Raw genomic sequence first — 12,741 nt, 5'->3', positions numbered from 1 at the left:
TATCTGTCTTTCTCTCTGTGTCTGTCGTTCTCAAATAAATAAATAAATAAAAATTAAAAAAAAAAACTGTATCGCCAAAGGAAGGGTAGGACTGTTTATCATGTGCTGTTCCAGACACAAAATGGCCTGGATATCCATGATCTGACAGTGCCTGACACTACCTACCCAGGGCCATCATAATAAGAGGAAAACATGATGAATATAAAAGATGGATTGAGAGGGCAGGGGATATGATGTAGAGTGGAGTTGCAAAGGGAAAGTGGGAGGGAGAGAATTACCATGGTTTATTGTCTATAATTATGGAAACTGTCAATAAAATTTTTTTAAACCTGTATCTGTCACCACAATATTCATATTGTTCATGGTTTTATTTCATTCAAACATCCCCTGTCACATTAATGACATCAGTTTTTATTTTATTAACTTTAGGATTGCTTTGTTTGATTGTTGAAACTGGGTTTATATAGCTCAGGCTCGCCTCAAACTACGTAGCTGGGATAACAGGTGTGTGTCACCATACCTGGCTTATTTTACAAACTTGTAGTTCTGTTTATATGTGACTTAGAGTGTATGCTTTGATATAGCTGTATAAAACCATAAACACAAGGACACAGACCCAAACTTTTTTTTTTTGTTTTTGTTGCTTTTTCAAGGTAAGGTCTCACTCTAGTGGAGGCTGACCTGGAATTCACTCTGTAGTCCCAGGCTGGCCTTCAACTCACAGTGAACCACACTTTTATAACACTTTTAAAGCATAAGTATAAAAATACAACACAAGGACTAGAGAGATGGCTTAACAGTTAAGGTGCTTGCCTACAATACCAAAGGACCTTGGTTCAATTCCCCAGGACCCACATAAGCCAGATGCATAAGGATGCGTCTGGAGTTCATTTGCAGTGGCTGGAAGTCCTGGTCCGCCCTTTCTCTCTCCCTCCCTCTCCCTCCCTCTCCCTCTCTCTCTCTCTCTCTCTCTCACTCTGCCTCTTTCCCTCTCTCAAAATAAATAAATAAAATATTTTTAAAAAATGCAACACAAGAGAAAGGGGACTCACCTTTGAATGTAATCGTATTTTAAGGTTTTTGTTTGTTTGTTTGTTTGTTTTTTGAGGTAAGGTTACACTCTAGTACAAGATAATCTGTAGATTCAGGGTAGCCTTGAACTCACAGCAGTCCTCCTACCTCTGCCTCCCAAGTGCTGGGATTAAAGGCATGAGCCATCACGCCCAGCTTCTTAAATTGAATTATTAAATCCTTGAAAGACAGGTACTTACTAGAGCCTTTCAGTGTGCGTAGGTTTAGGGAGGGAGTGTTAGGGGTTAGAGGAAAAACCCTGTTCAATATTTGAACAGAATAACAATGTAGTCCACTTAAGGATCAAAGTTAAGATTCCACAGTGAGCCGGATGTGGTGCCGCATGCCAGGTCAGCCTGGGCTAGAGCAAGACCCTACCTCAGGGGGTAAAAGAAAAAAGATTCTACAGTGAGCTGTGAAAAGGGAGAGGAAGAAGATAAAAAGAGATGGCTTAGCAGATAAGGCATTTGCCTGGTTTCAATTCCCCAGTACCCACATAAGCCAGATGCACAGGTGGCACATAAATCTGGAATTCCATTGCAGTGGCTGGAGGCCTTTGCCCACCCATTCTCCCTCTCTTTTTCTCCCTATCTCTTCCTCTCTCTCTAAAGTGTATAAATAAAATATAAAAAATAATCACAGTTCCTTGACATTAAAAATAAAAGCTGGACGTGGTGGTGCATGCAGAGGTGGAGGCAGAGGTAGGAGGATCGCTGTGAGTTCAAGGCCACACTGAGAATACAGAGTGAATCACAGGTCAGCCTGAGCTACAGTGAGACCCTACCTCAAAAAACAAAACAAAACAAAAAGAACCCATGCAGAAAGTAAGGGTTAGGGCCTAGGCCAAGCCACCGTCCCCCCACCTGGGCCTGGGCCTGGGCAGAGGCAGTCTACCATAGAAATTTTTACTAACATAAAACAATTTATGTCTTACCCAGACTTAAAATTGATAAAGCTTAGACAAGATATCCCAAGATATTTTACTTAACAGGAAGATGAAAGTTATTGTTACTGAAATTAAATCACTTAAACCTAAGTGATTACACCTAGTAATGACCATTCAGTAGAACTAGCATAAATAAAACAGAAGCTGTCTTTAAAGTCACAATGTCCTTAGGTATGAGTACCATCTTTGGAAATTAAACACTTATACATGAACCTTTATCTTCTCCAATAGTTAAAACTTTGACATTTTTTTTTTTTAAATGGGAGCTGGAGAGATGGCTTAGCAGTTAAGGCATTTGCCTGCAAAGCCAAAGGATCCCGGTTCAATTCTCCAGGTACCACATAAGCCAGATACACAAGGGGCGATTTACAGTGGTTAGAGGCCCTGGCACGCACGCTTGCTCTCCGTCTCTCTCTCTCTCTCTCTCTCTCTCTCTCTCTCTCTCTCTCTCTCTCTCACAAATAAATAAATAAAATTTTTTAAAAAAACTTTGACAAACAGGAATCTAATTTACTTTACTAAGAGTCTTAAAGCCAGCTTTAAAAAAATATATTACTCATCTAAGATATTTTTGTTTTCACTTTTAAATATATATAATATATATATACTTTTTTTATTTGAGAGAGAGAAAGATACAGAAATAGGCAGAGAGAGAGAGGGGGAATGGGTGCATCAGGGCCTCCAGCCACTGCAAACGAACTCCAGATGAGTGCGTCTCCTTGTGCATCTGGCTTATGTGGGTCCTGGGGAGTCAAACCTGGGTCTTTTGGCTTTGTAGGCAACCGCTAGCCATCTCTCCAGCCCTTATATATTTTATTTTATTTATTTGAGAGAGAGAGAGAAAAAGGCAGACAGAGAGAAAGAGAGATAGGCATGCCAGGGCCTCTAGCCACTACAAATGAACTCCAGATGTATGCCCCCCTTGTGCAGCTGGCTTACATGGGTCCTAAGGAAGCAAACTAAGCCATTTCCCCATCCCTTAAGGCCAGTTTTTATAACCCTTAAATCATAACAAATTAGAATCAGTGAGCTGTTAATGAGTGAGGCCTTAACCATAAGACTCAGTTTCTCTACTAATTAAAACCTTGGCATCAAGTAAACATTAAATTTTACCCAATTAAATGTTTCAGGAGGGCTGGAGAGATGGCTTAGCGGTTAAGCGCTTGCCTGTGAAGCCTAAGGACCTCGGTTCGAGGCTCGGTTCCCCAGGTCCCACGTTAGCCAGATGCACAAGGGGGCGCACGCGTCTGGAGTTCGTTTGCAGTGGCTGGAAGCCCTGGCGCGCCCATTCTCTCCCTCTCCCTCTATCTGTCTTTCTCTCTGTGTCTGTCACTCTCAAATAAATAAATAAAAAAATGAACCAAAAAAAATTTTTTTAAATGTTTCAGGAAGGGGTCCTTACCTGAGCAACAACCTTCATTATTGTTATACCATTATAATGTCCTGGTGACATCTATCCTTTTCTCTTTACCCTCTCCGCCCTCCCCTTTTTTTACTTCACCTCCTGATTATAATAAGCAGAAGTTGCCACTGGAGCAACTGTTTTAAGTTCTTATGTGGTTCAGCTACCAATCTTTGTAAGTCACTGGGGAAAAGTAATGAGCAATTCCTATTATCCCTGTATTCTCTACATGAGCCCAGTTTCTCAGGAGACAGGCTAGCAGAGACTTCTGGGCTATCCTGGAATCCAACTGTCCCATCTAAAACAAAGTGGAGAAAAGTGAAAGAAGAATCTAGAGTCAAGTTATGCCCAATCCTGGCCTTCATCTTCTTTTAAAAGAGTGACATCCCTCTGACCAGATTTGGGAGAAGAAATTAGGGTTTTTTTTAATCTCCCTCCTACAGGAGTCCTCACTCAAATTTCCCTATTTTCTCCCCAGCCAGATGGGGACACATAGTGTGGTCTATGTGCCTCTGGGAGCAAGGAAGGTCCAGGACAGGATATTCATGCTCATCTTGCCTGGCCTCCCTCCCAGGAGGGGTCCTGACTATTTGTGGAAAAATAGGGCTGGGGCACTAAGCAAGAGATAAGAAGTCAGATCATCTTGGATTTCTAGCAAGTGAAAACTTTCCTGCACTTTTCACCTTCAGGGTCCAGTTACCCTAACTCTATCCTCCTCTCTCACACTACCTCAAAAAGAAAGAAAGAAAGAGTTAATGCAGTGCTGCGGGGAGCCTTACGAAGACAGAGTCCCTTTTTGGCTCAGTTGGACCATAAGATGACTGCACACCCTGTGGTTACAGCAGATGCCAAAAACAGAAGCTAAGCACCATATGATAAAGCCACCAGTCCCTTTCTTTCAAACTTCTCCCCTCCCCTCGCCACACCCATCATCATGCACTTCTTCTTTTGACCTTCCTTGGGGAAAATGTGCAACCTTGCATTTTCATTCAGTGTTCTGAACTATCATTTGCAAAACTGCAGCTTTACCAGCTTTTCCTACTTTGGTCACTTCAGCCTCTTGCAGCCATTGGGGGCTACCTAGGGCTCATGTTTTAGCTCCATCACAGGTGAGTGAGCAAAGGCAATGGAGTTGCTTAACTGTCCCTGCTCATTAGCTCAGGTTGCACACTATTCTAGAGAAATCTCAATGTACCAAACACTAAAAACCTGCTCAAGCAAACAAGCCATCTAGAAGTTTCTATCTGAAAATGTTTTAAGTCCAAGGGCAGACTTCTGTGTTCTCCATGTGCATTAATAACAAAATACATGGCCTCTGCCTTCCTGGAGCTTGCATTGAGTTAAGTAAGGCATATATTGGTTAAAGAGGTACACAAGTAGATGGGCAGTTAAAGGGCCTTGCTCGCAAAGCCCGAGGGCCCAGGTTCAATTCTTCAGTACAGTCGCACAAAATGGCACATGCAACTGGAGTTTGTTTGTCAACTCTCTGTTTCTCTGCTTGCAAATAAATAAAAATATTTTAAAAGCTGGGTGTGTGGGGCACACCTTTAATCCAGCACTAGGGAGGCAGACGTTGGAGGATCACTGTGAGTTCAAGGCCACTCTGAGGCTACAGAGTGAATTCCAGATCAGCCTAGGCTAGAGTGAAACCCAACTTCGATAAACCAACACCAACAACAAAGATCAGGCAAATTACAGATGCACACAGTGGCGCGTGTGTCTGGAGTTCATTTATAGTGGCTGGAGGCCATGGTATCCCTATTCTCTCTCTCTTTCGATTTTTCAAGGTAGGGTCTCACTCTAGCTCAGGCTGACCTGGAATTCACTATGTCATCTCAGGGTGACCTCGAACCCTCAGCAGTCCTCCAACCTCTGCCTCCAGAGTGCTGGGGTTAAAGGCGTGCACCGCCATGCCGGGCTTAATTATTTTTTTAATTAAAAAATTATATTTTAGAGCTGGGCATGGTGACACACTTGGGGAGACAGAGGTAGGAGAATCGCTATGAATTCAAGACCACCCTGAGACTCCATAGTGAATTCTAGGTCAGCCTGAGCTAGAGTGAGACCCTACCTCGAAAAACCAAAAATAAATAAATTAATTAATTAAATAAAAAATCAATATATATATGATTAGTGTAGAGAGAGAAAGAGAAAGACAGGGACAGAAAAGAGGCAGAGAGAGAGAGAGGGAGAATGGCTGGGCATGGTAGCACATGCCTTTAATCCCAGCACTCTGGAGGCAGAGGTTGAGGACTGCTGTGAGTTTGAGGCCACCCTGAGACAACATAGTGAATTCCAGGATTCTAGGTCAGCCTGAGCTAGAGTGAGACCCTACCTTGAAAAACCAAAACCAAAAATTCAAAATAAATAAATAAAATTTGTAAAAAAGAATTACACAAGTAGATGACATGTGTAGTAGACAGCTACACATCACTGGATGACCTCCAAACCAGGTACAGTTTATGGGAGGAAATAGCATTTATTTGAAGCTTACAGATCCAGGGGAAGTTCCATAATGGTGAAAAAGGGGAAACCCATCACCAAAAGCAAGAGCAAAATCATAGCAGCCAAACCACAGGGAACCTAGGCAGAACTCAGGCACTTTGCATATCTTAGACTTAGTGACACTTCCTCCAGCCAGGTAGTTGGAAATCCTAAAAGCTTTAATAAAATTCCTGAATCTATTGGGGGGGGGGATCTATTCAAACTACTACAACATGTAACTTCAAATTGTTTTGACTGCTAAAGAGAAAAAGAATAGAAGTATGAAGAACATTGAAAGTTCAAAAAGAGACTAGAAAGTACATATGTCAATTGAGCCAAGTAAGTCTCCAGACAATGAGTTAGCCCAGCAGAAGAAAGGGTCAGCTCAGAGTGAAGGCTCTGAAGTGAGCAGGAGTTGCCTGTGATCTAGAAACTGAGAGAAGCCAGTGTGATAAGAAAGTGACAAGCTAGAAGGAAAGTGTAGGAAGATGAAACCAGGCACCAAAGGCTTAGCCTATTTACAGCAAGGTGACCAACCACTGAAGGTTTTCAGAAGCCTGGTACCATTAACTCTTCAAAAAGCAAAGAAATGGCTTGTCATTAGAGCCTAAGGTCCTGGGTTCAATTCTCTAGTACCCACAAAAGCACAAGGTGGCACATGTGTCTATAGTTCATTCATTTGCAATGGCTACAGGTGCTGGCAGTTCATTTTTCTTTTTTTTTCTCTGTAACAAATAAATAAATAAAATATTAAAAAACAAAAACAAAGCACAGTCAGGCTGGCATGGTGGTGCACACTTGTAATCCTAGGGCTTGAAAGGCTGAGGCAGCAGAATCTTGAGTTTGAGGTCAGCCTTGGCTACATACAAGAACTTGCCTCAAACAACATGAGACTAAAGAGATGACTAAGTCTATAAATGCTTGCTGCCCAAGCATGAGGACTTGAGTTCAGATCCCTACCTCTCATATAAGATGCCAGTCATGGCCACACATGGCTAAAATTCCAGCACTGGAGAGGCAGAGTCAGGCAGATCCCTGGGGCTCACTGGCTAGCAAATATAGCTGAATCAGTGAGTTCTAAGTTCAGTAAGACATCTTGTCTCAAAAATAAAGTGGTGCTAGGTGTGGTGGAACATGTCTTTAATCCCAGCTCTCAGGAGGCAGAGGTAGGAGGATTGCCATGACTTTGAGGAATTTGAGGAATACAGTGAATTCCAGGCCAGCCTGGGCTAGAATAAGGCCCTACCTCCAAAATAAATAAATAAATAAATACATAAACAAGGTGGAGAGTGGTTGAAGAAGATACTTGATGTCAATGTCTGTCCTCCACACTCGTGTGCAAGTGAACACACACATATGCATGCACACATGCTTGCATACAACACACATATACACATACAAAGAAATTTAAGCCATTATGAAACTAAAGTCCAGTCTGGAGAGATGGCTTAGTGGTTATGGCATCTGCCTCCAAAGCCAAAGGACCACGTTCAATTCCCCAGTACCCACATAAAGCCAAATACATAAAGTGGCACATCATCTGGAGTTTGCTTGCTGTGGCTACAGGCCCTGGTATGCTCTTTCTCTCTGTGTTGATATATGCTTATCTCTCTTTTTCTCTCACTCTCTCAAATAAGCAAACTGCTTTAAAAAATAAGCCAAAGTTATTGAAGATGAAGTTGATCAGGACTAGGTCCATTGGGGGACAGGTAAATGGAATTGTGATCTTTTATAGAGAGAAATTATACAAATTTCAAGAAATTCTCTAGGCAAGAGATGGAGTAGATCATAACTAGGTCAATGGGGCACACATACTCAGACAGACACATAGACAGACACACATACACACATGCATAGTCATACACCAGGGATGGATGCACCCAGAGAAAAGGGCACCACACAACAAGCATGCAGCCAACTGCCGGCCAAGGACAGAAACTAACCTGGCTGACACCTTGATCTTATATATCTAACCCCCCCAAAATTTGAAAAAAGTAAAATTTCACTTTTACCACCTATTGTGCAAAATTTAGTTAAGGTAGTCCTTGTAAACTAACACACACATAGTATTTCTTTTCTGAACCACTTGAAAGTGAGTTGCAGACATGGTAAGTTTTAATCTCTAAATGCAAGTAGTGTGTGTTCTCTTACAATCCACAATATGATTAGCTAAGTCAGAAACAAATTGCTACAATGTTTGTAAGCTCTCATTTTTCCAGTTATCCTGTAATATCATTTGTGACAAGACAGAAAAAGTAGAGAAACCCCCAATAACACCACCACCAAACAAACAAACAAAATTTGGATATGTGTGTCCAAATCCAACATTGCATTTTGTTGTCATAAATCAACTATAATTTTTTTTTGCAAGTAGATAAAGACAAGGGGGAGAGAGAGAGACAGAGAGAGAGAGAGAGAGAGAGAGAGAGAGAGAGAGAGAGAGAGGGAGAAAATGGGCATGCCAGGGCCTCTAGCCACTACTAATGAACTCCGGATGTGTGTGCCACTTTGTGCATCTAGCTTTACATGGGTACTGGGGACTTGAACCCAGGTCATTAGACTTTGCAAACAAACACTTTAATCACTGAACTGTCCCTCCAGCCCTAAAACAACTGTAATCTAGAATGGTTCCTCATTCTATCATTGTCCTGGCACTTAGACTTTATTATTATTATTTTTTTAATTGTTGGAGGGTCTCACTCTAGCCCAGACTAACCTGGAACACACCCTGTAGCTTCAGGCTGGCCTCAAGCTCACAGTTATCCTCGATTCTCTTACCTCTGCCTCCCAAGTGCTGAGATTAAAGATGTGTGCCACTGTACCCAGCTTGTCGTGGCACTTTTGAAAATATGTGCTCACATGTAGAGATCAGAGGGCAACCTTTGGGTGCCAGTCCTCTTTTTCTTTATGAGACAGGCTCTCTCTTATGTTTTGACACTGGATAAGACAGTCTAGCTGACTCACAAGCTTCTGGATTTTTCTGTTTTAACCTCCAATTGCCCTACGTGCATTATATGCCACTTTGCATCTGGATTTATGCGGGTGCTGGGCAAATGAACTTGGGTGGGCAATCTTGCAAGCAAGCAGCTCAATGCCCTGGGTTTTGGCATTTGGAAGACCATAAGTAGCACACTTTGAACAGTGAGAGACTTGTTTATTTCCTCATGATTCAATTGACAGTGAGTGACTTGTTTGATATTTCCTCATGATTCGATTAAGATCTTTTAGGAAACTTTCAGACACATGTTTTTTCCTTTTTTACACAGTGTTTCCTTTCCAGACCTGTGATTTCGCTTTTCCACATGAAGGCAAGAAATCTATAGCACTTTTTAGAAGATGTATTGGGTACTTTTCTCATTGCTGTGGCCAATTATCTGACAAGAATCATATCAAGAGAGGAAAGATATTTTACTCACAGTTTTAGGAGACAGTCTGTCATAGCAAGGAAGGTGTGGCAACAGGAACACAAAGGCTGTTAGCTTGTAGGCGATCAGAAAGCAGAGAATGGAGAATGCTAACATTCACCTTATTTTTCCTGCCCCCTTTTTATTATTATTATTGTTTTCTCAATTTTTATTAACATTTTTCATGATTATAAAAGTATCCCATGGTAATACCCTCCCACACTCCACCACTTTCCCCTTTGAAATTCCATTCTCCATCATATCCCCTCAATCAGTCTCTCTTTTATTTTGATGTCATGGTCTTTTCCTCCTCATATGATGGTCTTGTGACTATGAGGTCACGGATATCCAGGTCATTTTATGTCTGGAGGGAGCACGTTGTACGGAGTGCTACCCTTCCTTTGGCTCTTACTTTCTTTCTGCCACCTCTTCCGCATTAGACCCTGAGCCTTGGAAGGTGTAATCGAGATGTTACTCAGTACTCCAGTCACTTCTTTCCAGCACTATGATACCTTCTGAGTCATCCCAAAGTCACTGCCATCTGAAAAGAGAAGATTCTCTACCCAAAGTGAGAGTAGCATTAATATAAGGATATAAATATTAAGAGAAGTGCTTACTGGGCAGTTTGATAAGCATAGTATATACACTTATCCAGACATCAGCAGATGTTACACCCCTAGGGCTCATGACTAACCCTGTTTTACGTTTTCAGTATCAGGGAGGTGTTTCCCCCCATGGAGCAGACTTCCAGTCCAATTGGAGGGCAGTTGGTTTCCATCATGACAGACGTGCCACTATTGCATCTGTTGACTCATTTGGGCTGGCTGGCCAATTATAAGGCTTGCAGTGTCCACCGTTGAGTATCTTCACTGGTGATTTCTCTTTCTCCCATTGAACTACATGCAGAATGGCTTCTTCCAGCTTTTTGTCAGCTGCTCTACATGGAGAAGGTTATCAGCTCAGTTCCAGCAGGATTTCTCAGTGGCCTTGCAGCCCAAGTATGTGGAGTCTTCAGCAATAGGGTCTTACCATCTATTCCTGGTGGGAAACCAAGCTGCCCCCTTTTTAAAAAATATTTTATTTATTTATTTATTTGAGAGAAAGAGGAAGAGGGAGAGGGAGGGAGAGAGAACAGGCACACCAGGGCCTCCAGCCATGGCAAACAAACTCCAGATGCATGCACCACCTGGTGTATCTGGCTTTATGTGGATACTCTGAAAAAAAAAGGGGGGGATTAGGCTTTGCAGGCAAGTGCCTTAGCCACTAAGCCATCTCTCCAGCCCCCCCTTTATTTAACCTAAGACATTAGCCTATTTCAAGGTGGGTCTTCCTTCCTCAATAAATCCTCTCAGAAACAGTCCTCACAGACACACTGAGGTGCAGCTCCTAGAGAATTCTAAATCCAGTTAAGATGGCAATGTAGATTAACTGACAAATTTTTTGGTTCACCACAGTCACTACATTAGACCGGCTTTGTGGCACACAACTTTATTTTATTTTTTTTTAAATATCTTTATTTATTTATTTATTTATTTATTTATGAGAGAGAAAGACAGAGAGAAGAGAGAGAGAGAGAGAGAGAGGGGGGGGGGAGGGAGAGAATGGGTATAACAGGGCCTTCAGCCACTGCAAACGAACTCCAGATGCATGCACCTCTGGTGCATCTTGCTTACGTGGGTCCCAGGGAATTGAACCGAGGTCCTTTGGCTTTGCAAGCAAACACCTTAACTGCTAAACCATCTCTCCAGCCCCGGCACATACCTTTAATCCCAGCACTTGAGAGGCAGAGGTAGGAGGATCATTGTTATTTTGAGACCAGCTTGGTACTACAGAGAGAGTTCCAGATCAGCCTGGGCTACAGTGAAACCCTACCTAGAAAAAAAAACAAAAACTAAAAAGAGGGCTGGATAGGTGGCTTAGCAGTTAGGGCATTTGCTTGCAAAGCCAAAGAACCGGGTTTGGTTCCTCAGGACCCACATAAACCAGATGCACAAGGGGGTGCATGGCTCTGGCATTCGTTTACAGTGGCTAGAGGCCCTGGCACTCCCATTCTCTCTCTTTCTGCCCCCCCAATAAATAAATTAAAAAAAAAAACAAAAAGGAAAAAAATCATCAAACCGATAAAAAATTAAATTACATTAAATTTTCAGAGTTAGCCGGGCATTGTAGGGCACGACTTTAATTCCAGCACTCAGGAGGTAGAGTTAGGAGGATCTACAGGAGTGCGAGCCCAGGCTGGGACTACATAGTTCAAACCACACCCCCCCAAATTTTTTATTTTTGAAGTAGGCTTTCACTATAGCCCAGGCTAACCTGGAATTCACTATGTAGTCTCAGGGTGGCCTTGAAATCACAATGATCCTTCTACCTCTGCCTCCCAAGTGCTAGCATTAAAGGCGTGCATCACCAAGCCGGCCCCCAAATTTTTTTCAGAGTTGTTTACAGTAAAATGTCCTCCTCAATGTGTCATGTGAGAAGGCACAAAATATTTGTTCCATTGCTGGCAGTGTTAACTTTAATCATTTGATTTTTGGTATTCAGTATATTTTATTGGAGAGATTCTTTGATAGCATGTGGAGACAGCCAAAATCCTGGAAAAAAAAATGGAAACCCATTTTGAATTAGAATCCATAGTAAATAATACTTTAAAGCATGACTATGACCTCCCCAAAATATTTGTTTAAAATTTGAATTTGTTCGGGACTCTTTTTTATATTTTATTCATTTGCAGAGAGACATACAGAAAGAAAAACAGGTGCACCAGGGCATCCAGCCACTGCAAATGAACAGAAGGTGCATGCACTACTTTGTGCATCTGGTCTTATGTGTGTACTGGGGAGTGGAACCCGGGTCGCTAGTCATTGCAGGCAACCGCCTTTAACCACTGAGCCATCTCTCCAGCCCTCCTTTTATATTTTTTTATCTGGCAAATGTATATAAAAATCATGTTCTTCATTCAACGCTCTCGTTTTGACATTCGTTGATGATTATGAATCAATGTTCTCTATGAACTTACAAAATGATTACTTCCTGACTTATCTACATTTCATTAATGTAGATAATAATGTCTTTTATTACAGTGCCTGGCATACGGCAGGCGTTCAGACATTAGTTCGGTGAATGAATGAACTCTAGGTCCTGTAGACTGGTCTGGGGTGACAACAGTTGCGTCAGACAGAGGCTTGACTTCTTCAGCCAATCAGAGAGTTCTACATCGGCTTGGGCTCCTTCTTGAGTCTCGCTGCGGGCTCTTCTCTTCCAATCACAAATGGAGCTCTGCTGGACTTTGCGTAGGTTTAATGAAGACTTCTGGTTGGTCCCAGAAGACCCGACAGACAGCCGGTGTTGCGGAGCTCGGGCCAATGACAGGAGGCTGGAGGAGGGTCTTGGCTTGGGGCGGTGGTATAACCGCACGTTCAGCGCGCGCGGTTCTC

Source organism: Jaculus jaculus, chromosome 6 (assembly GCF_020740685.1).
Source record: "Jaculus jaculus isolate mJacJac1 chromosome 6, mJacJac1.mat.Y.cur, whole genome shotgun sequence".
Classification (NCBI taxonomy): domain Eukaryota; kingdom Metazoa; phylum Chordata; class Mammalia; order Rodentia; family Dipodidae; genus Jaculus; species Jaculus jaculus.
Note: the sequence above shows the minus strand (reverse complement) of the source record.